Source organism: Triticum dicoccoides, chromosome 6B, assembly GCF_002162155.2.
Source record: "Triticum dicoccoides isolate Atlit2015 ecotype Zavitan chromosome 6B, WEW_v2.0, whole genome shotgun sequence".
Taxonomy (NCBI): Eukaryota; Viridiplantae; Streptophyta; class Magnoliopsida; order Poales; family Poaceae; genus Triticum; species Triticum dicoccoides.
Genome location: NC_041391.1, coordinates 412,672,462 through 412,699,960, shown reverse-complemented (window position 1 = coordinate 412,699,960; position 27,499 = coordinate 412,672,462).

The window sequence follows — 27,499 nt, the reverse complement described above, 5'->3', positions numbered from 1 at the left end:
CATTATGCATGGGGTACAGCCGCTCCAATATAGGGGCCACCCTATGTGGGACTTCAACGGAGACGACGACGCCACCCGTCACGGCCGCAAGGGACCTGGCTCGGCCGACGATCTGGTGAAGATCCTGTCCGGCTTGTACAAGGGGGAGAAGGAGGACTTCCTCCGCATGAATCCTCTGAATGGGTTTTCCATGAACAACCCTCGGAGCTGGGTAAGCGGTCGCATGCATATCTGAACCGTGCCTTTAAAAGCAATTGTCTTATTGTATGATTTTGACACAGGAACTGCGTCGGGATGTGGAGGGCATAAAAGGCCCAGCCCCACAACCCGAAGACCCAGAAAGGTCCCTTGATCCGGCCTCCGAAGAGGATCCGGACTTAGCGGTGGAACTGATCGACGGGGTGTACCACCAGCTCAGCATAGATAATGCTTTAGTCGCCATTATGGCTGACTACCCCGGTTTGTGTCTAACTTCCCCGGTGGGTACGACCGAAGTCCTGGCGCCGTTACTTCTTTAATGCTTAGTTCTGACCACCGTGCACCAATGGTGTTCGACAGGAAGCGCCTTTACGGCAGGAAGTCGAGCCCGCGGCGACCGGCCAACAAGGGTCAGTCCGGCCCAGCAGGCGAAAGAGGAGTGCGACGCGAACTGAAACGTCGCCGCAACGGTACGGAGCACCGCTATTTTTTAAGGGAAGGATTCCTAGGAGGTATATTAATGCTCATAACTTTTCCAGAAAGAGCGCTCGCCAGACAGTGTCCGGGGAGGTTGCCAATCAAGCCTCCGCCCGCCATGCTCCAACGCATGGCCCGGAAGGGGAGGCGAATACAAGGCATGAGTCGGACGCTCCTCCGACGGAGGATGCTGACAGGCTGTCCGCCACTCGGTCTGAGGTGGAGAGCGCCATGAATCACAGGCGTCACCGGACAATTCTTCGTGACGCGTGTTTCTCCCCGGAGGTGTTAAATGCCTTTGATGCGGGAAACGCGCACCTCCGTGCCGCTCAAGATGGGTTAACCAGAGCCACGGAGCAGTATGTGAAAGACATACGTGTAAGTAATTTTAATAGTTATATATGCCAGTAGCTCCAGAGACTTAAAATGGTTAAAATAACTGATTTAAGGATCAATTTTTATGCAGGATTTTACGGAGAAGAATACCCATCTGTCCTAGGAGCTCCAAGAGTGCAAGGCCCAACTTGAGGCCGCACTGGCCGCCACAGGGGGAGCCACAGAGACCCCCGCTGGTAAGACGTACTTTGAAAAGATAATTAATTAACAAAGTACGGCATGAATCTGACAATAATATTGCAGAGGGCGCCGGACTAGATCCGGACAAGCAACAGCTACTGCGTCAGCTAAAGGCTGGCGAGAGGGTGCTTATGAAGGTGCAGCAGGAGAGAAACATGCTCCAAGATGCCCACACCCAGCTAGGAGAAGAGCTGAAAGGTGTTCGGGCCCAGCTGTCTGGCTCCTTGAAGGAGAATCAGCGACTTCGTCGCGGCATTTATAGTAAGTGCTTGAGCAAATTCCTTTGAAAAGAAGAATTCGGCGAGGAAGTCGTTTGACAGAAATATGTCTTTAGGTGTGCTCACAGGTCAACTTGCGGAGGAAATGCCTGGGTCAATAGGTGACCAACTTCCCGAGCTGGTGCAATTGTTCGAACGTGTTCGGTAGGCGATGAGTGGCGTCGTTCAGGCTTTATGGCCATCCGTCTCCCTACCTGAGGGCCTTGGTGAGCTTGCTGAGAAGCTCCAGGGATCACGGCGACGCCTCCGTTTGTGGAAGATATCGGCCTGCCGTCAGGGTGCCAGGGAGGCCTAGGCCATGGTGAAGACGCGCTACCCGAAGGCTGACCCAAACCACATGGCCGAGGTCGGACCTGCGGGGCCTGATGGGAAGGAGATCCATGTGAGCTTGATGTATGGCCCAAGTAGAACTGGCCGCGAAATATTCCCAACAGTACTGTAAATGAGACAACCTGTTAGATGGGATTGAGGAGGAGTACAATCAGTCGGTTTGACGATGTAATTTGAAATGACATGTAAGATGCCTTCTAGCCGGATTGTAGATCGTTTGGCTTTGCGGACCATTTCGCTTCAACCTCGGGACCCAACAGTCCGGAGTGTGTCCGAATACCCCTACGGTTATAAAAGAACAGGGGCATGCATGGAGACAAGGTGTCGGGGTCATAATTGCTTTATCAGACAAGTGCCCAACTAGTTATGTTATATTACATGGTTAGTAAGAAACATCTTCCAGGGAGAATACTTCCGTTAAGGGTTCCTTTCCCTGGGAGGCATGCCCTAAGGTGCAATGCCGAACTACGAAAATAGCAGAAAAAGCATCTGGGGGCTTATAAATAAGTAAGTAATAAATCATCTTTCAAGTCACCGACCGAATATTCTCTTAAGAATGCTAGCTTTCGGCTTCACCCAGTCTGAGGTACACATCCGGCTGACCCGGCAGTAACAATCGCAGAGGTGCTCCCTTTACCTCCTAGCCGAACAATCGGGAACGTAGGGGTAAGCACAGGAGCCAGGCAACCCAGCTTGGCCAAAACTTAAGTCATATCGATGCATATAATGGTGAATAAAAGGTACATGCGGAAGTATGACACATGTATTGGGCGTGAAGCCCGTATTAATAAGCTTCTGGTAAAGAAGCCCCCAGGTATAATGAGTGCTAGGAGCACATCAAGTGTGTGCGAACAAAGCGCAAATCAGCCTATAAAAGGTATTGAAAAAAAAAGTGGGAAGAAGGAGGGGGACAAGAGACAGTAAAAAATATAAAAAGGTGGACGGGGGAGTGAGACGAACTCTGAGTCCGGTGTTTAGGCGTAGAATCTTCGGAGACGGGCTGCGTTCCATGGGTTCGGCTCGAGTCGGTTGTCAGATGCTTTACGTAGACGGTATGCTCCGCCGGTTAGGACTTGGTCGATGAGGAAGGGACCTTCCCACTTGGGCTTAAGTTTGTCCTTTTTCTTGTCTGGCAGGTGTAGAACGAGTTCGCCGACATTGTAAGTTTTGGCATGTACTTCTCTGCTTTGATATCTTCGAGCCTGCTGCTGATAGAATGCAGAACGAGCCTTTGCCACGTCCCGCTCCTCCTCTAAGGCGTCCAAACTGTCCTGCCGATCCAACTCGGCTTCTCTTTCTTCGTACATGCGCACACGAGGTGAGTCATGAATTATATCGCAAGGCAGAACTGCCTCTGCGCCATACACCATGAAAAATGGTGTGAATCCAGTAGTTCGGTTTGGTGTGGTCCGCAGCCCCCAGAGTACGGAGTCGAGCTCCTCTACCCAGTGTGTGTTAGATTCCTTGAGGGACCGCACTAGTCTGGGTTTGATGCCGCTCATGATTAGACCATTTTCTCGCTCGACTTGACTGTTAGTTTGGGGGTGATAGACTGAAGCGTAATCGAGCTTGATGCCCATGTTTTTGCACCAGAGTTTAACCTCGTCGGCAGTGAAGTTCGTGCTGTTATAAGTGATGATGCTGTGGGGGACGCCAAAACGGTGTACTACCCCGGATAGGAAGTCTATCACCGGTCCGGATTCTGCCGTTTTAACCGGCTTGGCCTCAATCCATTTGGTGAATTTGTCCACCATGACCAATAAGTATTTGTGCTTGTGGGTTCCCCCTTTAAGGGGTCCAACCATGTCAAGCCCCCAGACCGCGAACGGCCAGGTAATGGGTATAGTTTTGAGGGCGGTGGGTGGCATGTGGCTCTGATTAGCAAAGAGCTGGCAACCGACGCATCGTTGGACTAAGTCCTGAGCATCTGCCCGGGCTGTCGGCCAATAAAATCCTGTACGGAAGGCCTTGCCTACGAGTGCCCGGGCTGCAGCGTGGTGCCCGCCGAGTCCGGCGTGAATTTCAGCCAGGAGATTCCGCCCTTCCTCTTCGGAGATACACCTTTGAAGGACTCCGGTTGTACTTTTCTTATAAAGTTCTCCCTCATGGACCTTGTAGGCTTTAGATCGCTGAACTATGCAGCGGGCCTCATTTTGGTCTTCGGGAAGTTCCTACCGAATTAAGTAGGCTAGGAATGGTTTTGTCCACGGGGCAATTACTGCCATTATTTCGTGAGCTGAAGGTGTTATTTCGTTGGCTGAGCCGCCGATTGTGTCAGAATGGTCTGAGTTTGATGATGCAGCTGGCTCCGGATTGTTATTTCCGGACTCCTCTTCCCATAACACGGATGGCTTGAAGAGCCGTTCCAGGAAGATGTTTGGAGGGACGGCGTCTCGTTTCGCGCCGATGCATGCTAACACGTCTGCTGCCTGGTTATTATCCCGGGCTAAATGTTGGAATTCAAGTCCTTCGAACCGAGCTGACATTTTTAGGACGGCGTTGTGGTAAGCTGCCATTTTTGGATCTTTGGCATCAAAGTCTCCATTTACTTGGGATATTGCGAGGTTTGAATCCCCGCGCACCTCTAGGCGTTGAATGCCCATGGAGATTGCCATCCGGAGGCCATGTAGAAGGGCCTCGTATTCGGCTGTGTTATTGGAGTCCATATACATTATTTGAAGTGCGTATTGGATTGTGTCTCCAGTTGGGGACGTCAGGACGACGCCCGCCCCCAAGCCAGCCAACATTTTGGATCCATCGAAATGCATGATCCAATTGGAGTATGCGCCGTACTCTTTAGGGAGTTCAGCTTCGGTCCATTCGGCGACGAAGTCGGCCAGAACTTGCGACTTTATAGCTCACCGTGGTTTATAGGTTATGTCAAATGGTAAGAGGTCAATAGCCCATTTTGCAATCCTACCCGTTGCGTCGCGATTGTTTATAATATCGTTGAGAGGTACTTCGGAGGCCACCATTATGGAACACTCTTGAAAGTAGTGTCACAGCTTCCGGGATGCCATGAACACCGCATATGCTATCTTTTGATAATGTGGATACCGGGACTTGCATGGAGTTAGAACAGTGGATATGTAGTACACTGGTTTTTGAAGAGGGAATCTGTGCCCTTCTGTCTCTCGCTCGACGACGAGTACCGCGCTGACGACTTGATGTGTTGCTGCGATATATAATAACATAGGGCCCAGGTTGGGCGCGGCCAGGACCGGATTTGTTGCCAGTATGGCCTTTATTTCTCCGAGTCCGGCTGTGGCAGCATCCGTCCATTCGAAATGTTTGGTGCGCCGGAGGAGGCGATAGAGGGGCAGAGCCTTTTCTCCCAAACGGGAGATGAAGCGACTTAAGGCTGCTATGCATCCGGTTAGTTTTTGTATTTGCTTGAGGTCTTTTGGAATATCCAATTGTGACAGAGCTCGGATTTTGGCCGGGTTGGCTTCAATTCCTCTACCGGATATGATGAAGCCCAAGAGCTTTCCGGCTGGTACGCCGAAGACGCATTTTTCCGGATTGAGCTTAATGTCATATGCTCGGAGGTTGTCGAATGTCACCCTCAAGTCTTCTACTAGAGTTTCGACGTGTTTGGTCTTGACGACCGCATCGTCTACGTATGCCTCTACTGTTTTGCCTATCTGGGTAGCCAGACATGTTTGAATCATGCGCTGATATGTTGCGCTGGCGTTTTTGAGTCCGAAGGGCATTGTGTTGAAGCAGAATGGCCCATATGGAGTAATGAATGCCGTTGCAGCCTGGTCTTTCTCCGCCATCTTGATTTGATGGTATCCGGAGTATGCGTCGAGGAAGCACAATGAATCGTGCCCTGCGGTAGCATCGATGATTTGGTCAATGCGAGGGAGGGGTAAAGGGTCCTTTGGACAGGCCTTGTTAAGGTCTTTAAAATCGACGCAGAGGCGCCAGGATTTGTCCTTTTTTGGTACCATAACTAGATTGGCTAGCCAGTCCGGATGTTTTATATCTCTGATGAATCGGGCTTCTAAGAGTTTGGCTAGCTCTTCTCCCATTGCCTGTCTTTTGGGTTCGGAAAATCGCCGAAGAGCTTGTTTGACCGGCTTGAATCCTTTTAGGATGTTTAGGATGTGCTCTGCCAGCCTGCGTGGGATTCCTGGCATGTCTAAAGGGTGCCAGGCAAAAATGTCCCAATTTTCCCGAAGGAATTCTCGTAATGTGGCTTTGACATCAGGACTTAATTGTGCCCCAATGGAGGCCGTCTTTGTGGGGTCCGTTGGATGGACCTGAAATTTGACTATTTCGTCTGTTGGTTTAAAAGAGGTGGACTTGGACCTCTTATCGAGTATCACATCGTCCCTATCCACCATGGAGCGCAGCGTAGTTAGTTCCTCTACCGCTAGGGCTTCAGACAATGCCTCTAGGGCCAGTGCGGCTGTCTTATTTTTAGCGCGGAGTGCTGTATCTGGATCACTGGCAAGAGTGATTATCCCATTGGGTCCGGGCATTTTGAGCTTCATGTACCCGTAGTGGGGTATAGCTTGGAAGATTGTGAATGCCTCTCGCCCTAACAAAGCGTGATATCCACTGCCGAATGGGGCCACTTGGAACGTGACCTCCTCGGACCTGTAATTGTTCGGTGAGCCGAACACTACATCTAGTGTGATTTTTCCTGTGCAGCGTACTTCTCGACTAGGGATTATCCCTCTGAAGGTTGTGCTGCTTCGCTCAATGCGGCTCCAGTCAATATCCATTTTTTGAAGGGTTTCCTCGTAGATGAGGTTTAATCTGTTGCCACCATCCATGAGTACCTTGGTAAGGCGAAAGTCATCCACTATCGGACTGAGGACCAATGCGACTGGTGCTCTAGCTGTTCGGAATTTAGGTTCGTCGCTGGCGTTGAAGGTGATAGCCGTGTCACTCCATGGATTTGCTGTTGCTACTTGGTAGACTTCGGCGAGGCCGCGGATTGTTCGTTTTCGCATGTTATTTGATGCGAAAGTCTCGAAGACTGTTAATACCGTACCGGTACTGCTGGGCTGTTTGCCCGGGGCTAAAAAGCCTTCGCCACTTTTGGCCACCTGCCGTAGTATCCAACATGCTCGAAGGCTGTGTGTTGGAGTGGCACCCTCCATACTGTGGATTTTGCAGGGTCCGTTGAGCCAGCCCTCCAGTACGGTTCCATGCCCTTTAGGGGGTCTTTGCTTTTTGGTTTTTAACCCAGGTGCTTGAGTATGGCGCACCCTTTTACTTCGGACTAGGGTTGTGGTCAAGGCCGGACTGTCCCAAAACCTAGTTTCGGTGTTCCTGGCACTCTCTACCGCACAGTATTTTTGTACGATAGTCGCTAGGTCGATGAAGCGTGTAACTTCGCGACGACTTATGGCGTTCATGATTCCCTTGTCCGTGCAATTGTTGCAGAAAATTGAAATCGCGCTTTCTTCGCAGCAGTCCTTTATCCTGTTCATAACCAGGAGGAATCTGGCCCAGTAATGATGTACTGTTTCATCGGGCTCTTGCCGTATTCGAGATAGATCGCTTATGTTTGGGTGGGCGGGTGGAATCAAGTTCGGAACCCTGCCCGATCTGAGGCTCAAAGTCCAAGAAGTTTCCGGATTTGGAAGCTTGACTTGCTGGATGCTTTCCAACAAATCTAGTCCGATGCCTGACTCTAAGTTCAGTATTTGATTAGCGTCTGTCCCTTCGCGGGAATCCGGCTTGGAGGGATCGGGAATCCGGACATAGTTGGTTTTCAACGTAGAAGAAGGGTTGCCGCATTGTTCCTCTACCACGACAACGTGGTGGGTGGCCTAAGGAGAGTTAATCTCTCTCAGATCGGGTTTAAGCCCAACCTGATCATAGTCTGTAGCGACTCCCAGGGCGGCGATGCGATCCAAGAGCTCGTTTACAGAGGAGAGCTCCATCGGATCTAACTGCTCGGTGAATTCCGGGCTGACGTGAAGATCGCTTTTGATGACCTGAGAGGTCATCGTCAGAGCGGTGGCCGAACAGGCGGTCATAAGAAAACCACCTAGCCAGACAGTTTGGCCGGCGGCCAAGGCTCTCTTGACGACGGTGCCGTCTTTTAAGACGGGAGAAGGCATCCTTCCTGATCGTGACGGCACATAGGAACTCTCAATGAAAGCACCAATGTCGGTGTCAAAACCGGCGGATCTCGGGTAGGGGGTCCCGAACTGTGTGTCTAGGCGGATGGTAACAGGAGACGAGGGACATGATGTTTTTACCCAGGTTCGGGCCCTCTTGATGGAGGTAAAACCCTACGTCCTGCTTGATTAATATTGATGATGTGGGTTACAAGAGTAGATCTACCACGAGATCAAGGAGGCTAAACCCTACAAGCTAGCCTATGGTATGATTGTTGTTCGTCCTATGGACTAAGGCCATCCGATTTATATAGACACCAGAGAGGGCTAGGGTTACACAGAGTCAGTTACAAAGGTAGGATATCTACATATCCGTATCGCCAAGCTTTCCTTCCACGCCAAGGAAAGTCCCATCCGGACACGGGCGAAGTCTTCAATCTTGTATCTTCATAGTCTTGGAGTCCGGCCGATGATGATAGTTAGGCTATTCGGACACCCCCTAGTCCGGGACTCCCTCACCTCCCCTCGGCGTTCTATTCAAGACGGTGTAGCTCCTTCGTTTCGTTGTTGGTGGACTAGTTTCGTAGGAGTCACCGTACTATCAAGAGGGGATCCGCTTTGGTAATACTAGGGTGGAATCAACACGTACACATCCCTATCATACCCGTCGTCTTCCTTCCGCATCATTGGAGCTTCCCTTTCTCTTCCGTACCTGCTCCGTTCTGTGCCAGCGGTAGTACCACGGTCAATAGCGGTAGTACCGCCGAAGCTCTCCAGCGGTAGTACCACTCCACGTAGCGGTAGTACCGCTCCTGTCACATCCCTAGTCTGGTATGACTTAGACTAGCTAGCTATTTGTGCATCATATTTAAATTTCATTTAAATTTGAAATGAGGATTGGTGGAACCCTCAGAATCTTTTTTTAAAAATGACCCAAATAAAAATTTCTCCAAAAGGGTCCAAGAAAATGCTCATGATGCCCTCAAAAAATATTGGACAGAGATAAAAATCAAAACAATATTTTTAGGAGCTCATGGATATTTATTTTGGCCATTTGGATTAATTCGATAAATATTTGCATTGGAAATATATTTCTATATATATGAAATATGGTCCAAAAATTATGCCATTTATAAAAGAGCTCTGGAATAATATATCTAGCTCCTGCAAAAATTGGCATAAGCAAATAAAATGGTTTAGTATTTTTATTAAACCAAACAAATGTCAGAAAAAAATAGAAAAAGGGAAATAAACAGGAAAACCTCACCTGTGCTTACCTGGGGCTCTCCCCTGCGCAGCCCAGCAGCAGCAGGCCGGCCCAGCCAGGAGGCGGCCCAGCCCGCCAGCTCCTCTGTCGTCTTCTCCCCCTCGCCCAAGCAGGTGCGTGCCCGCGCCACAGCCGGCCGCGGCCACGCGCCCGGCCACGCCACCTCCCTCCCTGCCTGCCTCTCCCCTCCTCGTCTGGATGCCTGGAATGACGCCACGCGCCGCCCCGGTCCTTTTCCCCTCTCTCTCGCTCTCCCTCCCCTGCATCTCTCCCTCTCCCCGCGCCCGAAGCGCTGCCGTCGCCGCCGCACGCCGTGGCCATAGCCACCGCCTCCCCCTCGCCTCCCCGTCGTGCCCAGGAGCTCCGCCTCGTCGCCAGCTACCTCCTCGCCTAGCCACGCAAGCCGGAGTGCCCCGAGGAGCCGCCATCGCCGTCATCTTCGTCGTCGGCCGCCCGAGATCGTCGGCGCCCGTCCGTCGTCTCCGGCCTTCCCCGAGCAAGCTGACCAGCCCATCGACCTCCCTGTGAGCCTCTGCTTCGAACCCCTCTCCTCCTCCTCGCGATTACGCCGTCTAGGCCTCAGTCCCGCCATGGCCGAAGCTCGCCTCCGCTCGAGCTTGTCGCCGGCGTTGCTCCGGCGACCTTTTGGCCACGCTCGTGCACCTAGCACTCTCGCCGCACCTCGTAGTGCCCCGCTAGCGCTTTAGTTCGCGCATTTGCACGCTGCAGCCGCGCCCCCGAACACAGCCGAACTCCGGCGGCCGCAAAGCGTGGTCGCCGACGTCGTTCTCGGCCACCCCAGCTCTGGCCGAGGGCACTGCTCGACGCGCCGCATCGCCAGCTCTTCGAAGAGCCTAAAAACGACTCGAACGGAGCCCTGTGGGTGATTCCCGCGGTGTTCCGCCGTCTTGGGCCTCGCCGGCGGCTAAACGCCGGCGAGTTGACCGGGTTTGACCCCCCAGGGTCGCTGACTAGTGGGGCCAGGCCCTGCTAATTCTAGTTAAAAAAATAATAAACTAAACCTAACTAGCCACTAACACTGACCAGTGGGCCCGACCCCCCCTAACCTTTTAATTAAACTAAATTAACCCCTGTTAACCCCCCTGTCACTGACGTGTGGGTCCCACACGTCAGATTTGACCTGGACAGCCGCGTTGACCCGCTGATGTAGTGATGACGTCATGCTGACGCAATTATATATTTTCTGGAATTAAAATAATTCAGAAAATCCAGAAAATGATTTAAACTTCAAAAATTCATAACAATTCAACCGTAGCTCAGATTAAAATAATTTATATATGAAAAATTATCAGAAAAATGCAACCTTTCCATCTGTACGAGTTTCATGCATGAAAAACCAACTTATACATGCTGAATATGGGAAAACACATTAGGGCATATATAAGAGACTTAATTTAGAAATGCATTTGAACCTTTGGTTCAAATGGACTTCAAACCAAATGTTTACTAGATGCATTAGCTCAAACAGCATCACATCTACATGCCATGTTCATGCATCATATTGTTGCATATGATTGTGTATTGATTGCCGGCACCGTTCCTTCTCGATAGGTCCTGCTCCGGAGACGTTCCAGAGTACCTGTCTGTGAAGCAGTGCCTCCCTTGTTGTTTTACCAGGCAAGCAAACCCCCCTTGTTCATTTCGATAAAACCCTACTCTCTCGCTCCTGCTCTTAGTTATTGCATTAGGACAACAACGATTCATCTGCTACTTTGTGCTGCGGTAGTTGAACCCATTCCTCTGCATGACCTGTCATTGCCACAGTAAATAGTTGAAACCCACTAGCATGTGTAGGAGTTGATTGAAGCCATTGTTGTGTTCCTACCATGCTATGCCTGCTATTGCTTAGAGTTGTGTCAGGTCTGGTTCATTGGGAATGAATTGGAGTGTTACGATATGTTCTGATGCTGAGAGTGAAGTGTGTGAACACGATTTGGTAAAGGTAGCGGTGAGAGGCCATGTAGGAGTACATGGTGGGTTGTCTCACTGGAACCGTCCTTAAGCACTGAGTTCTGTGTATGTTGTCCAATGACTCGATACTACCACACATTGGGTTCCGGTAACTCGACCCCTCTCGACTTATTAACCAACTTGGTCTCTGTCCAGGAGTCGCAACTAGTTTCTGGTGTTTGTAGGTAGTGCTATTTTTCTACCAAGTGGCACCCGGCAGGGTGGGCTTGGGACAGACTAGGCACACGTGGCACGGTGTACCGAGTGGCACCCGGTTGGTGGGCTCGGGAACCCTGCTCACATCGTTTGGGGCCGTGAGCGACACCCCGGCCGGATCTCCTTGCGGATGGAACCCGAATAGGCGATAAACCTGGGCTAGAGTCTTGTGTGGTTAGTCAGGTCGTGGCCGACACCCTCGCCAGGCTTCCGCTTGAAGGTTGCCGAGATACATGACGTGTACATGGCGGTAAGTGGCGAGAGCGTGTGTGAAGAAGTACACCCCTGCAGGGTTAACATGATCTATCCGAATAGCCGGGTCCACGGTTATGGACTTCTTGGATGCTTACATGGTACATAGACAACTTGAAGTGGATACTATAAAATGCTCAAGACAAGTGTGAGTGCTATGGATGGCCTTCTCGTAGGGAGACGGGGATGAATCCATAGTAGTGTATTGTGTGGTGATTAGTGGACTCGTGTACGTTGTTTCACCTCAAGAGTTTCTGGTAGTCGTAGAACAGGATAGCCACAGAGTCAAAGCTGGCTTGCTGCAACTAAACCCCACGTTACCCTCTTGATACAAGTGCATGTATGATAGGATCTGATGTAAGTCTTGCTGAGTACCTTTGTACTCATGTTGCTTTATTTATGTTTTTGCAGCGGAGACTTCGGTCTTACTAGTGTTCTCGTGGACTTCGACTAGTAGCTAGTACCTCAGCTACGATCTTGATCGGATGTTGTAGATAGTCAGGCTCTTCAGCCTTTTTCATTTGTAGATGTCTGTACCCAGACATGTAATGCTTCCGCTTGTTGCTTGATTGCTCTGACTGTTGGGTCATGTGACCCCTGTTTGTATTAAAGCTGTGATGGCTCTTCTGAGCCTTATTCTATATGATTGTTGAGTTATGCTGTGATGCCATGTTGTACAGCACATACTTGCATGTTATGCGTACGTGTAATGTGTATTGTTATGTGTGGGATCTGACTACCTAGTTGTTTATTCTTAGTAGCCTCTCTTATCGGGAAATGTCTCCTAGTGCTTCCACCGAGCCCTGGTAGCTTGCTACTGCTCCGGAACACTTAGGCAGGCCGGCATGTGTCCTTCTTCGATCCTGTGTCTGTCCCTTCGGGGAAATGTCACGCGATGAATACCGGAGTCCTGCTAGCCCGCTACAGCCCGGTTCACCGGAGTCCTGCTAGCCCAGTGCTACAACCTGGATTCACTCGCTGATGACCGACACGTTCGATGCTGGGTCATGGATGCCTGTCCCTGTAAGTCTGTGCCACTTTGGGTTTACGACTAGCCATGTCAGCCCGGGCTCCTTATCATATGGATGCTAGCGACACTGTCATATACGTGTGCCAAAAGGCGCAAACGGTCCCGGGCTAAGGTAAGGCGACACCCGTGGGAATACCGTGCGTGAGGCCGCAAAGTGATATGAGGTGTTACATGCTAGATCGATGTGGCATTGAGTCGGGGTCCTGACAGCTCCACGGGGCGGTAGTACCGCTCGCAGGCTTCGGCCGTAGTACCGCAGCTGTTCCGTGCTACTACCATCTCGATTCGAGACCGATGTTTCTCGTGTCGGGTTTTGCGGTACTAGGAGCGGTAGTAGTGGCGGTAGTACCGCTCCAAGCGGTAGTACCGCTCTTACTCCCGCGGTAGTACCGCTCTGGGGCCAGGGCCCTGTCTACCTCGCCAGCGCGGTAGTACCGCTGGGTAGGGAGCGGTAGTACCGCTCTCAGCGGTAGTACCGCCCTTCCCTAGCGTTAGTACCGCTCTGTGTGGGGATGTACAGTGGGGTAACGGTTGGATTGATTCCCCCACTATATAAAGGGGTCTTCTTCCCCAAAGTTGACCTACCTCTTTCCCCCAAAGCTCCATTGTTGCTCCAAGCTCCATTTTTGCCCGATCTCTCTCCCTAGCCAATCAAACTTGTTGATTTTCTCGGGATTGGTTGAGAAGGCCCCGATCTACACTTCCACCAAGAGAAATTTGATTCCCTCTCTTATCCCTAGCGGATCTTGTTACTCTTGGGTGTTTGAGCACCCTAGACGGTTGAGGTCACCTCGAAGCCATACTCCTTTATGCTGAAGCTTCGTGGTGTTGTTGGGAGCCTCCAATTGTTGTGGAGATTGCCCCAACCTTGTTTGTAAAGGTTCGGTCGCCGCCTTCAAGGGAACCAATAGTGGAATCATGGCATCTCGCATTGTGTGAGGGCGTGAGGAGAATACAGTGGTCCTAGTGGCTTCTTGGGGAGCATTGTGCCTCCACACCGCTCTAACGGAGACGTACTTCCCCTTAAAAGGAAGGAACTTCAGTAACACATCCTCGTCTCCACCGGCTCCACTCTTGGTTATTTCGTGCCTTTACTTTTGCAAGCCTACTTGTGTTACATCCATTGCTTGCTTATGTGCTAGTTGTTATTGCATCATATAGGTTGCTCACCTAGTTGCACATCTAGACAACCTATTCTGTTGCAAAGTTTAATTTGGCAAAGAAAAGCTTAAAAATTGTTAGTTGCCTATTCACCCCCCCCTCTAGTCAACCATATCGATCCTTTCACCCACCCTGGTGGACAGGGTGAGGGCCCCTGGCCTTGATTCTTTCGCTAGTATTTTTATATTTTCCAAAAGTAATCTCCATGGATTTTTAGGTCATTCTGAGAACTTTTGTTTCTGCACAAAAATAACACCATGGCAGTTCTACTGAAAACAGTGTCTGTCCTGGTTAGTTTCCATTCAAATCATGAAAGTTAGAGTCCAAAACAAGGGCAAAAGTGTTTGGAAAAGTAGATACGATAGAGACGTATCAACTCCCCCAAGCTGAAACCTTTGCTTGTCCTCAAGAAATTCAGTTGACAAACTGAAAGTGATAAAGAAAAACTTTTACAAACTCTGTTTGCTCTTGTTGTTGTAAATATGTAAAGCCAGCATTCAAGTTTTCAGCAAAGATTATGAACTAACCATATTCACAATAACACTTAGGTCTCATGTTTACTCATATCAATAGCATAATCAACTAGCGAGCGATAATAATAAATCTCTGATGTCAACACTTTCTCAAAACAATCATAATATGATATAACAAGATGGTATCTCGCTAGCCCTTTCTGAGACCGCAAAACCTAAATGCAGAGCACCTTTTAAAGATCAAGGACTGACTAAACATTGTAATTCATGGTAAAAGAGATCCAGTCAAGTCATACCCAATATAAACTAATAGTGATGAATGCAAATAACAGTGTGCTCTCCAGCGGGTTCTTTTTAATAAGAGGGTGATGACTCAACATAAAAGTAAATAGATAGGCCATTCGCAGAGGGAAGCAGGGATGTATAGAGGTGCCAGAGCTCGATTTTAAAATAGAGATGAATAACATTTTGAGCAGTATACTTTCACTGTCAACATAACAACTATGAGATCTCGATATCTTCCATGCTACATACATTATAGGCGGTTCCCAAACAGAATGGTAAAGTTTATACTCCCCCACCACCAACAAGCATCAATCCATGGCTTGCCCGAAACAACGGGTGCCTCCAACTAGCAACAATCCTAGGGGAGTTTTGTTTAATTATTTTGATTTGATTTGATCTTTTAATCATGGGACTGGGCATCCTGGTTACCATCCATTTTCTCGTGAATGAGGAGCGGAGTCCACTCCCCTTGAGAATAACCCACCTAGCATGGAAGATACAAACAGCCCTAGTTGATACATGAGCTGCTCGAGCATACAAAACAGAATTTCATTTGAAGGTTTGGAGTTTGGAACATACAAATTTACTTGGAACGACAGGTAAATACCGCATATAGGAAGGTATGGTGGACACATATGGAATAACTTTGGGGTTTATGGAGTTTGGATGCACAAGCAGTATTCCCACTTAGTACAGGTGAAGGCTAGAAAGAGACTGGGAAGCGACCAACTGAGAGAGTGACAACATTCATGAACATGCATTAAAATTAATCAACACTGAGTGCAAGCATGAGTAGGATATAATCCATCGTGAACATAAATATCGTGAAGGCTATGTTGATTTGTTTCAACTACATGCATGAACATGTGCCAAGTCAAGTCACTCAAATCGTTCAAAGGAGGATACCACCCTATCATACCACATCACAACCATTTTAATAGCATGTTGGTATGCAAGGTAAACCATTATAAGTTCCTAGCTAATTAAGCATGGCATAAGCAACTATAATCTCTAGTTGTCATTGCAAACATGTTTATTCATAATAGGTTGAATCAGGAACGATGAACTCATCATATTTACAAAAACAAGAGAGGTCGAGTTCATACCAACTTTTCTCATCTCAATCAGTCCATCATATATCATCATTACTGCCTTTCACTTGCACAACCGAACGATGTGTATAATAATAATAGTGCACGTGCATTGGACTAAGCTGGAATCTGCAAGCATTCAATTCAAGGGAGAAGACAAGGTAATATGGGCTCCAAGTTAAATCAACAATCATGCATATGAGAGCCACTAAACATTTTCATTATGGTCTTCTCCTCTCGACCCCCAAAGGAAAGAAAAGAAAATAAAACTATTTACACGGGAAAGCTCCCAACAAGCAAATGAAGAACGAGAAATCTTTTTGGGTTTTCTTTTTAATTACTACTACAAGCATGGAAATTAAACTAACTAATTTTTTGGTTTTTCTTAAGGTTTATCAAACACACAAGAATAAAGCTAGAAAAAGAAATTAAACTAGCATGGATAATACAGCGAAAAAGTATGAGCACCGACAACTAGAATGAGTGTGTGAACATGAATGTAATTCGGTGAGAAATACGTACTCCCCCAAGCTTAGGCTTTTGGCCTAAGTTGGTTTATTGCCATGGATAGCCTGGCTGAAATCCAAAGTTGTAACTGGGGTCGTACTGAGATGCAGCAGACATTGCCTCCTGAGCTGCGGCATGGCGGCGAGCTGCCTCCGCTCTCCTCTCGTATTCGGTTGCCTCCTCCATGGTTACAACATATCTTCTTTTTGCCTGATAATCAAAAAGGGCAGGAGTAGGGAGAGTAACATGGATAGAGCGATGTCTGTCAAAGATTAGTCAATACTGGAGGAATTGTTCATTCCTCACAAGAAAATGATGACTGACCATAGCTTCATAATCTAAAAAGGCGAGAGGCAAGTCCCTATCACCCTCATGTGGAGGTATGCCAAGATAATTAGCACCACGGGTCGCATAAATCCCTCCAAACAAATCTCTAGATAAACCATTATTATGCAACCTACGTGCAACAATTGCCCCCAAGTTGTAATCTTTATTACCTAACACAGCACTCTTGACGACACAAAGATTCGAGACACACATGTGACATGCTTCATCTTTACCATTAATGCATCTACCAATGAAGAGAGCAAAATAATGTATAGCAGGAAAATGAATGCTCCCTATGGTAGCTTGTGTTATATCTCTAGATTCTCCCACAGTGATACTAGCAAGAAAGTCTTTATATTCAGATTTACGGGGTTCATTAACATTACCCCACTGTGGGAGTTTGCAAGCAGTGGTAAAATCTTCTACGTCCATGGTATATGATTGATCATAAATATCAAAAAGGACACTTTGAGAATTACGCGAAGATGAAAATTTAAACCTTCTCACAAATTAATCAGTTAAATAGTAGTACTGAGGACATTTATCTTGCATGAAGTCCTCAAGATCGGCATTACGCACATACGCATCAAATTCATTCTTTATGCCTGCACTGACCATAAATTCTTCCGACGGCCATTCACAAGGCCGCACGTCAGCTTCCCTTGGTGGTTCATCGTCTTGCTCACGCATTGCGCGCCTGGGTCCTTTCTTTGTTGAAGAACCACCTTGGTACATTTTCCTAGACATATTTCTTCCTCTGAAAAGTTTCTGAAATTTTTAGTAACTCAAAATAAAAGTGAATCAAACTCAATAAAACTGATAGCAACTACTCCCACAAGTAACTAGAGCCTATATCATGCATTAGAATTACTTGGGACCTCATAAAATTGACATGCAAGCTCAAGAACAATGTCACCTAGGCAGCAAAAATTTGCAAAGAATAAAGCACTAGAACAAAAAATAATTGGACCATTGGAGGAGTCACATACCAAGGAACAATCTCCCAAAGCAGTTTTGTGAATGGAGCTTTGAGCAAGGAGATCGAAAATCCCAGCAAAATGAGCTAGAACTCGTGCTTGAGCTGGATGGGGATTTTTTTGGGAGGAAGATGGAGTGTGTGGGTGCAGGAATAAGTGGAGGGGGCCCATCATGGGCCCACGAGGCACGGGGCGCGCCCTGTAAGGGTGGGCGCGCCTTGGACCCTCGTGGCCAGGTGCTTGCCCCCCTGCTGTGTTCTCGGTGCCTAAAATCCTCAAATATTCTAGAAAAAATCATACTAAATTGGGAGGGCATTTGGAGAACTTTTATTTCCGGGATATTTTTTTATTGCATGGATAATTTAGAAGACAGACAGAAAATACTATTTTTGCTTTATTTAATCTAAATAACAGAAAGTAAAAAGGAGGGTACAGAAGGTTGTGCCTTCAAGTTTCATCCATCTCATGATCATCAAAAGGAATCCACTAACAAGGTTGATCAAGTCTTGTTAACAAAGTCATTCCGAATAACATGGAACCGGAGAAATTTCGAATAACACTAGGTTACCTCAACCGGGATATGAACATCCCCAATAATAAGAATATCATATTTTTTTCCTGACAGTTGGAAGAGGAAATTCAAAATCTCCAATAATTATAGTTGGAATTTTTCCAATAGAGTTGATACTTTGAACTTGAGGTTGTTTCCTCGGAAAGTGTACCATATGCTCATTACCATTAACATGAAAAGTGACATTGCCTTTGTTGCAATCAATAACAGCCCCTGCAGTATTCAAAAAGGGTCTACCAGGGATAATCGACATACTATCGTCCTCGGGAATATCAAGAATAACAAAGTCCGATAAGATAGTGACATTTGCAACCACAACAGGCACATCCTCACAAATACCGACAGGTATGGCAGTTGATTTGTCAGCCATTTGCAAAGATATTTCAGTAGGTGTCAACTTATTCAATTCAAGTCTACGATATAAAGAGAGAGGCATAACACTAACACCGGCTCCAAGATCACATAAAGCGGTTTTAACATAATTTGTTTTAATGGAGCATGGCATAGTTGGTACCCCTGGATCTCCAAGTTTCTTAGGTACTCCACCTTTGAAAGTGTAATTAGCAAGCATTGCGGAAATTTCAGCTTCTCGTATCTTTCTTTTATTTGTAATAATATCCTTCATGTATTTAGCATAAGGATTCACTTTAAGCATATCAGTTAAGCGCATACGTAAGAAGATAGGTCTAATCATTTCAGAAAAGCGCTCAAAATCCTCATCATCCTTTTTCTTGGATGGCTTAGGAGGAAAAGGCATGGGTTTCTGAACCCATGGTTCTCTTTCTTTACCGTGCTTCCTAGCAACAAAGTCTGTCTTATCATAATGTTGATTCTTTGATTGTGGGTTATCAAGATCAACGGCAGGTTCAATCTCTACATCATTATTATTGCTAGGTTGAGCATCAACATGAACATTATCATTAGGTTCATGTTCGTCACCAAATTGTATTTCAGCATCAGAAATAGAAATATCATTGGGATTCTCAGGTGTGCCTACAACAGGTTCACTAGAAGCATGCAAATTCCTATCATTTTTCTTTTTCTTCCTTTTAGAAGGACTAGGTGCATCTACATTATTTCTCTGAGAATCCTGATCGATTCTCTTAGGGTGGCCTTCAGGATACAAAGGTTCCTGAGTCATTTTACCAGTTCTAGTAGCCACTCTAACAGCAAAATCATGTTTATTATTTAATTCATCGAGCAAATCACTTTGAGCTTTAAGTACTTGTTCTGCTTGAGTGGTAACCATAGAAGCATATTTGCTAATGAGTTTAAGTTCACCTTTAACTCTAGCCATATAATCACTCAAGTGTCCAATCATGTAAGCATTACTCTTTAATTCTCTACCAACATAGGCATTAAAACTTTCTTGTCTAGCCATAAATTCATCAAATTCATCCAAACATTGGCTAGGAAATTTAGTAGACGGGATTTCAACTTTATCATATCTATAGAGAGAATTTACCTTTACTACCTGTGTCGGGTTATCAAGACAATGTGTCTCTTCATTGGGTGGTATATTAAGACCGTGTATTTCTTCAATAGGAGGTAAATTCTTATCATCTTCAGCTTTAATAACTTTTTCTTTCATTGATTTCTTTGCCTCTTGCATATCTTCAGGACTGAGGAATAGAACTCCCCTTTTCTTTCGAGTAGGTTTAAGAATAGGCTCAGGAGTTGGCTCAATTGGCTTAGTAATTGGCTCAGGAAGAGTCCAATTATTTTCATTAGTCAACATATTATTCAATAGTAATTTAGCTTGGTCAACAGTTCTTTCCCTGAAAACACAACCAGCACAACTATCCAAGTGGTCCTTGGAAGCATCGGTTAGTCCATTATAAAAGATATCAAGTATTTCATTTTTCTTAAGAGGATGATCAGGCAAAGCATTAAGTAATCGGAGAAGCCTCCCCAAGCTTGTGGGAGACTACCTTCTTCAATTTGCACAAAATTATATATTTCCCTCAAGGCAGCTTGTTTCTTATGAGCGGGGAAATATTTAGCAGAGAAGTAATAAATCATATCCTGGGGACTACGCACACAACCGGGATCAAGAGAATTAAACCAAGTTTTAGCATCACCCTTTAATGAGAATGGAAATATCTTAAGGATATAGTAATAGCGGGATTTCTCCTCATTAGTGAACAGGGTGGCTATATCATTTACCTTAGTAAGATGTGCCACAACAGTTTCAGATTCATTGCCATAAAAAGGATCAGATTCAACCAAAGTAATTATCTCAGGATCGACAGAGAATTCATAATCCTTATCAGTAACAAAGATAGGTGAAGTAGCAAAAGCAGGGTCATGTTTCATTCTAGCATTTAGAGTTTTCTATTTAAGTTTAGCTAATAACTTCTTAAGATCAGATCTATCATTGCAAGCAAAAAGATCTCTAGCAGTTTCTTCATCCATAACATAACCCTCTAGAACAACAGGCAATTCATACTTAGGGGGAGAACCTTCATCGTCACTATCTTCAATAATTTCATTCTCTCTAACCCTAGCAAGTTGTTCATCTAGATATTCACCTAATAGCACAGTAGTATCAAGCGTAGAAGTAGTTTCATCATAAGTATCATGCATAGCAGAAGTAGCATCATCAATAACATGCTACATATCAGAATTCAAAGCAGTAGCAGGTTTAGGTGTCGCAAGCTTACTCAAAACGGAAGGAGAATCTAGTGCAGAGCTAGATGGCAGTTCCTTACCTCCCCTCGTAGTTGAGGGAAAAATCTTAGTTCTTTCGTCTTTCAAGTTCCTCATAGTGATCAGCAGATATAAATCCCAAGTGACTCAAAGAATAGAGCTATGCTCCCCGGCAACGGCGCCAGAAAATAGTCTTGATAACCCACAAGTATAGGGGATCGCAACAGTTTTCGAGGGTAGAGTATTCAACCCAAATTTGTTGATTCGACACAAGGGGAACCAAAGAATATTCTCAAGTATTAGCAGTTGAGTTGTCCATTCAACCACACCTGGATAACTTAGTATCTGCAGCAAAGCATTTAGTAGCAAAGTAGTATGATAGTAAAGGTAACAATGGTAAAAGTAATGATAGCAGTTTAGTAGTGATTGTAACAGTGGCAACGGTAAGGTAAATAAGCAAAGCACAATATATGAAAAGCTCGTAGGCATTGGATCAGTGATGGATAATTATGTCGGATGTGATTCCTCATGTAATAGTTATAACATTAGGGTGACACGGAACTAGCTCCAATTCATCAATGTAATGTAGGCATGTATTCCGAATATAGTCATACGTGCTTATGGAAAAGAACTTGCATGACATCTTTTGTCCTACCCTCCCGTGGCAGCGGGGTCCTAACAGAAACTAAGGGATATTAAGGCCTCCTTTTAATAGAGAACCGGACCAAAGCATTAGCACTTAGTGAATACATGAACTCCTTAAACTACGGTCATCACCGAGAAGTATCCCGATTATTGTCACTTCGGGGTTGTCCGATCCTAACACATAATAGGTGACTATAGACTTGCAAGATAGGATCAAGAACTCACATATATTCATGAATACATAATTGGTTCAGATCTAAAATCATGGCACTCAGGCCCTAGTGACAAGCATTAAGCATAGCAAAGTCATAGCAACATCAATCTCAGAACATAGTGGATACTAGGGATCAAACCCTAACAAAACTAACTTGATTACATGGTAAATCTCATCCAACCCATCACCGTCCAGCAAGCCTACAATGGAATTACTCATGCACGGCGGTGAGCATCATGAAATTGGTGATGGAGGATGGTTGATGATGATGACAGCGACGAATCCCCCTCTCCGAAGCCCCGAACGGACTCCAGATCAGCCCTCCCGAGAGAGATTAGGGCTTGGCGGCGGCTCCATATCGTAAAACGCGATGAAACTTCCTCTCTGATTTTTTTTCTCCGCGAAAGCAAATATATAGAGTTGGAGTTGAGGTCGGTGGACATCTAGGGGGCCCACAAGGCAAGGGGGCGCACCCGGGGGGAGGGGGCGCCCCCCCACCCTAATGGACAGGGTGTGTGCCACTGGCCTTGATTCTTTCGCTAGTATTTTTTATATTTTTCAAAAGTAATCTCCGTGGATTTTCAGGTCATTCCGAGAACTTTTGTTTCTGCACAAAAATAACACCATGGCAGTTCTGCTGAAAACAGCGTCAGTCCGGGTTAGTTTCCATTCAAATCATGCAAGTTAGAATCCAAAACAAGGGCAAAAGTGTTTGGAAAAGTAGATACGACAGAGACGTATCACTAGTCAACCCGAATATCGAGGGCGAGATTCATCTTAAGGTGGGTAGGTTTGTAACATCCTAATTTCCCATTTGGAATGTTTTACAATTATAGCTAAGCATATATGCATATTGTTTGAAATTGAGTGGCATTTGAATTTTTTTTCAAAGGCAGTTGTGTTTTTTAATTTGAACTGAGTGGTAATTGAAATTTATTTCAAAAAATGCCTGACAAATACTTGAACAAAAGTATGAGAGGAGTAAACATGACACTCCAAAAATGTCAGAAGAAAAATATTGCCAAAAAGTTTGAATTCAAATTTGAATTTTATTTGGGATTTTCAGAAAAATGTTTTTTAAGTTTGTGCTTTGCCCATGGAAAAATGTTCACGTTGTAGGATAAATCCCCGTGAGAATTTTGATATATATATATATATGTCCTATATAAAATATATAAATATTCTTCTTTATTTTATTTTCTTCCTCTGTCTATTTCAAAAAAACGAAACGCCAGGCGCAAGTCCAGCAGGCCCAGTCGCCCGAGCCGCCGCCCAGTGAGCCAGGCCGCCAGCCCACCCAGCGCCCGCACCCGAACCCCCTCACCCTCGGTCGCCCGTCACGCCTTTCCCCTCTCTCTCTCTCTCGCTGACGCCCTGGGCCCGCCCTCATCTCTTTCCTCTCACGCATGCAAGGCCGCCTGGAGCACGCCCGACGCCGCGGCGGTTCCGATCCTCTCAAGATCGTGATCCCGAGACGCCCCTCGCCCAAGTTTATGGCCTATATAAACCCAGCACTCTCCTCTTTTGATCCCCTTAAACCCTATGCCCGAAACCCACCACAGACGTCGCCCTCTCCATTCGGATCTCGCCGTCCGCCGCCTCGGTTCGCCGCCACTTCCGTCGCTAGTGAACACCCCCTGCCCTCCCAAGCACCATCGCATGAACCTCCTCTTTGTTACACCCCTCCCTGACACCATCTACCTGCCTAGGAACCCCCGAAGCCGTCGCCCCGAGCTCGACCGCCGCTCGCGGAGCAACAGCTCACCAGGAAGCCGTCGTCATTGCCCCGACCGCCACCTTTGTCCCCGAGCCACTCCGACTCCACCACCGACCTCGGACAGCTCCGCCGCACCGCCCCGACCACTTCTCCTTCTTCCCCGATCGCCGGAGCTGCCGCACCGTCCACGCCCGAGCCGCCGTCGTCCGTCGCCGTCGTCGCCACCGCTGTAAGTCACCGGAGCCGCCCACCACCGTATGGTCTAAAACCTAGGGCCTAGATTAGATCTAGCGAAAGGTTAGGTTTTTTATTAGATTAGTTCGGTCTTTTCTAGTTTAGGATCGTTTATTTTTTTAGATTGAACCGGTCGGTTTTTCTGTTTAGCCGCGGTCGCGTTTTAGTTATTCTGCACCTAAGCATTAGATAGGCCCAGTAACTTCTGTTTTTTCTTTTGTTTTTAATTTTAGTTTCTGGTTTTATCAGAATAGTTCTATTTTTGTTTTAGCTATATCTTTTAGGTTGTTTAGTCTTTTTAGTTGATTCTTTTTTTGTTAGTTTACAAATTTCTTGTAGTTTCTGTAGAAAATAGGTTTAGCCATGTTTAAGTTAATAAAAATAGTTTTATATTAGTTTTAGTCAGATTAGTTTTTCTGCCATAAATTGAGCTAGAATAAAAAAGTTTAGTGATTCTTTTTGTTACTGCTTAGTTTTGACCATGCCTATCAATAGGAACTTGTTTGGGTATTTTTAGATTTAATTAAAATTAGTTTTAGTCGAAATCTAGTTTTTCTAGTTTTATTTAGCTAGCTACTGTTTTCCTACTGTTCTATATATTAAATAATGTTATTTTTCCTATGTTATAATTTATGTTAGATTAGTTTCTGTAGTTACAGAATATGAAGTTTTATTTACAGTAGAAAAAAAATATTTTATTTTTATTGCTAGTTTTTGTTCTAGGCATAATAGGAGTTCTATAATAGCTTTTGATATGATTCTTTTGCACCTAGTTTGTATGTTGTTTTCCTTTCTGTTAGTTAGCCAACCTCATGTTTAGGTTCTGTTAAGAAAAGTTTTAGTAAGATAAAACTATTTCTTAGTTGATGCTTGAAGTGGTGAAAACCTTGATTTGTTTTTCTTCGAGTTTTCCTTGGTTTTGGTTTGAGTGTTTGGGTGTTTTACTTTAACTTGTTGTTATGTTGTATTGTGTTATAATTATTTCTTCTATTGTTTGACTTGGTAGAATTCTCGGAGTGCGAGGCCTCCTATTACGAGTCGCTAGCTTTCGAAGACCGTGAACCAGGCAAGTCATTTGATCATGTTTTATAATACCTATGATTTTATTGCATTAGGTGTATTCCTCCCAACCATGCATGCAGTAGGATAATTTTAAGTTATGTTCTTGAGTAGTATCATGAGGTAGGATGAACCCATTCCCCTTGTTTCCAATACCCGGGACGGTGTAGTTGATTACTCTGCTTTCGTAGACGAGGTTGGTTGAGTGATTCATAATGGAGATGTGAGAGTCAAGATGATGATGGAAACCCCATGACTTCAAGCTCAAGATGGACTTCAAAATTCACTACTGGGTGGAGGACGGTTGACGGGCACCCTGGAGAAACCAGAGGATGGCAGGGATGCATGGAGAAGTGCCATGACATCTTACGAAAAGCTTCACCCAGCCACGAAGAGATGGCTGGATACCCCATTGACCAGAAGCTTACCTGTGCAGCCGCAAGACATTATGGGCTCTGTCTTGGTCGACCCTAGGCATGACTCTGGCCGGACGGTGCTACAAGATGTAGAAGAATGGTAGGATTGGATGGGCACCGGCAGTTGCCCAGAGGAACTCTTCGGAAGACCCTATTTCGTTTGTCCCGTATTCAAACACCAGGCAGTCCGAAGACTTAAAAGGAGGGAGCAATTCTTGCGGGTAAAGTGCACAAACCTCTGCAGAGTGAAGACATAATCGATTAGCCGTGTCCCCGGTTATGGACAGTTTGAGCCTCTAGAACTTGGAGTATTTCGGATATCTAAACATCGAACTTAATAAATAAATTGAGGGGTTATTTAATAATTGGGAATAAGACATTGGTCGGCGGAACCATCTCAATAACTACCAACATTTTTTAGTAATTGCAAACAAGTCCTTTGTTGTAGGAAAAAACTAGCTTTTTCGCAAAAACAGAAAACTTAGAGCCCCATAGCCAAATTGCATATAGTGTTAGTAATTTTTCTTGTTGTTCTCTCTTCATGACTTGCCGGCATATTCAAAAATGCTGACCTGCACGGCTGCAATGTCTTATGTTGCAGAGGAGTTTTCCAACCAGGAGTGAGGCTACGATCCACGCTTGGCGATTGCCCTTTGGAATCGGATGGAATCGCTATTCATCTATGCTTTCGCGGCTTTATTTAGTTTATTTCTCATGAGTTGGCCTTCGGCCAAATTTATTATGATGTAATAAAGACTCGATATGAGAATCATGTAATAAATTCAGGTGTGATTGAACTTTGAATATTTGCATCAATGTACTGTGTGTGCCAGCATGATCTTGGGATGGTACAACTACACAGAGACTTGACCAATTTGGGTCGGGTCACTACAATAGTTGGAAAGACGACCACGGCGCTATGATGGAGATCAAGATGTCAAGCCAGTGACGATGGAGATCATGACGTTGCTTTGGTGATGGAGATCAAAAGCACAAGATGATGATGGCCATATCATATCACATATTTTGACTGCATGTGATGTTTATCTTTTATGCATCTTATTTTGCTTACTACGGCGGTAGCATTATAAGATGATCCCTTAACCAAATTTCAAGGTATAAGTGTTCTCCCCGAGTATGCACCATTGCGAAAGTTCTTCGTACTGAGACACCACGTGATGATCGGGTGTGATAAGCTCTATGTTCAAATACAATGGGTGCAAGCCAGTTTTGCACATGCGGAATACTTGGGCTAAACTTGACGAGCCTAGCATGTACAGACATGGCCTCGAAACACTGGAGACTGAAAGGTCGAACGTGAATCATCTAGTGGATATGATCAACATAGAGATGTTCACCATTGATGACTACTCCATCTCACATGATGATCGGACACGGCTTAGGTTATTTGGATCACATATCATTTAGATGACTTCAGGGATGTCTATCTAAGTGGGAGTTCTTAAGTAATATGATTAATTGAACTTAATTTATCATGAACTTAGTCCTGATAGTTTTTGCATATCTATGTTGTATATCAATGCCCGTGCTAGCGTTCCCTTGAATTTTAATGTGTTGAAAGATGATGGTAGCGACTACACGGACTGGGTCCGTAACTTGAGGATTATCCTCATTGTTGCACAGAAGAATTATGTCCTTGATGCACCACTAGGTGTACCACCCGCCCCAGCAACTGCAGATATTGTGAATGCCTGGCAGTCGCATGTTGATGACTACTCGTTAGTTCAGTGTGCTGCCATGTTTTTACGGCATAGAATCTGGACTTCAAAGACGTTTTGAACGTCATGGACCATATGAGATGTTCCAGGAGTTGAAGTTAATATTTCAAGAAAATGCCCGAGTTGAGAGATATGAAGTCTCCAACAAGTTCTATAGCTGCAAGATGGAGGAGAATAGTTTTGTTAGTGAACACATACTCAGAATGTCTGGGTACCATAATCACTTGACTCAGCTGGGAGTTAATCTTCCAGATGATTGTGTCATTGATAGAGTTCTTTAGTCACTGCACCAAGATACAAAGGCTTCATGATGAACTACAGTATGCAAGGGATGGAAAAGACTATTCCCGGGCTCGTTGCAATGCTGAAGTCTGTGGAGGTAGAAATCAAGAAGGAGCATCAAGTGTTGATGGTTAACAAGACCACTAGTTGCAAGAAGAAGGACAAGGGAAATAAGGGGAACTTCAACAAGAATGGCAAACAAGTTGTCACTCCTAGGAAGAAACCCAATGTTGGTCCCAAACTTGAAACTGAGTGCTTCTACTGCAAAGGGACAGGTCACTGGAAGCGGAACTGCCCCAAGTAATTGGCGGATAAGAAGGATGGCAAGGTGAACAAAAGTATATTTGATATACATGTTATTGATGTGTACCTTACTAATTCTCGTAGTAGTGCCTGGGAATTTGATACCGGTTTGGTTGCTCATATTTGTAACTCGAAACAGGGACTACGGATTAAACAAAGATTGGCTAAGGA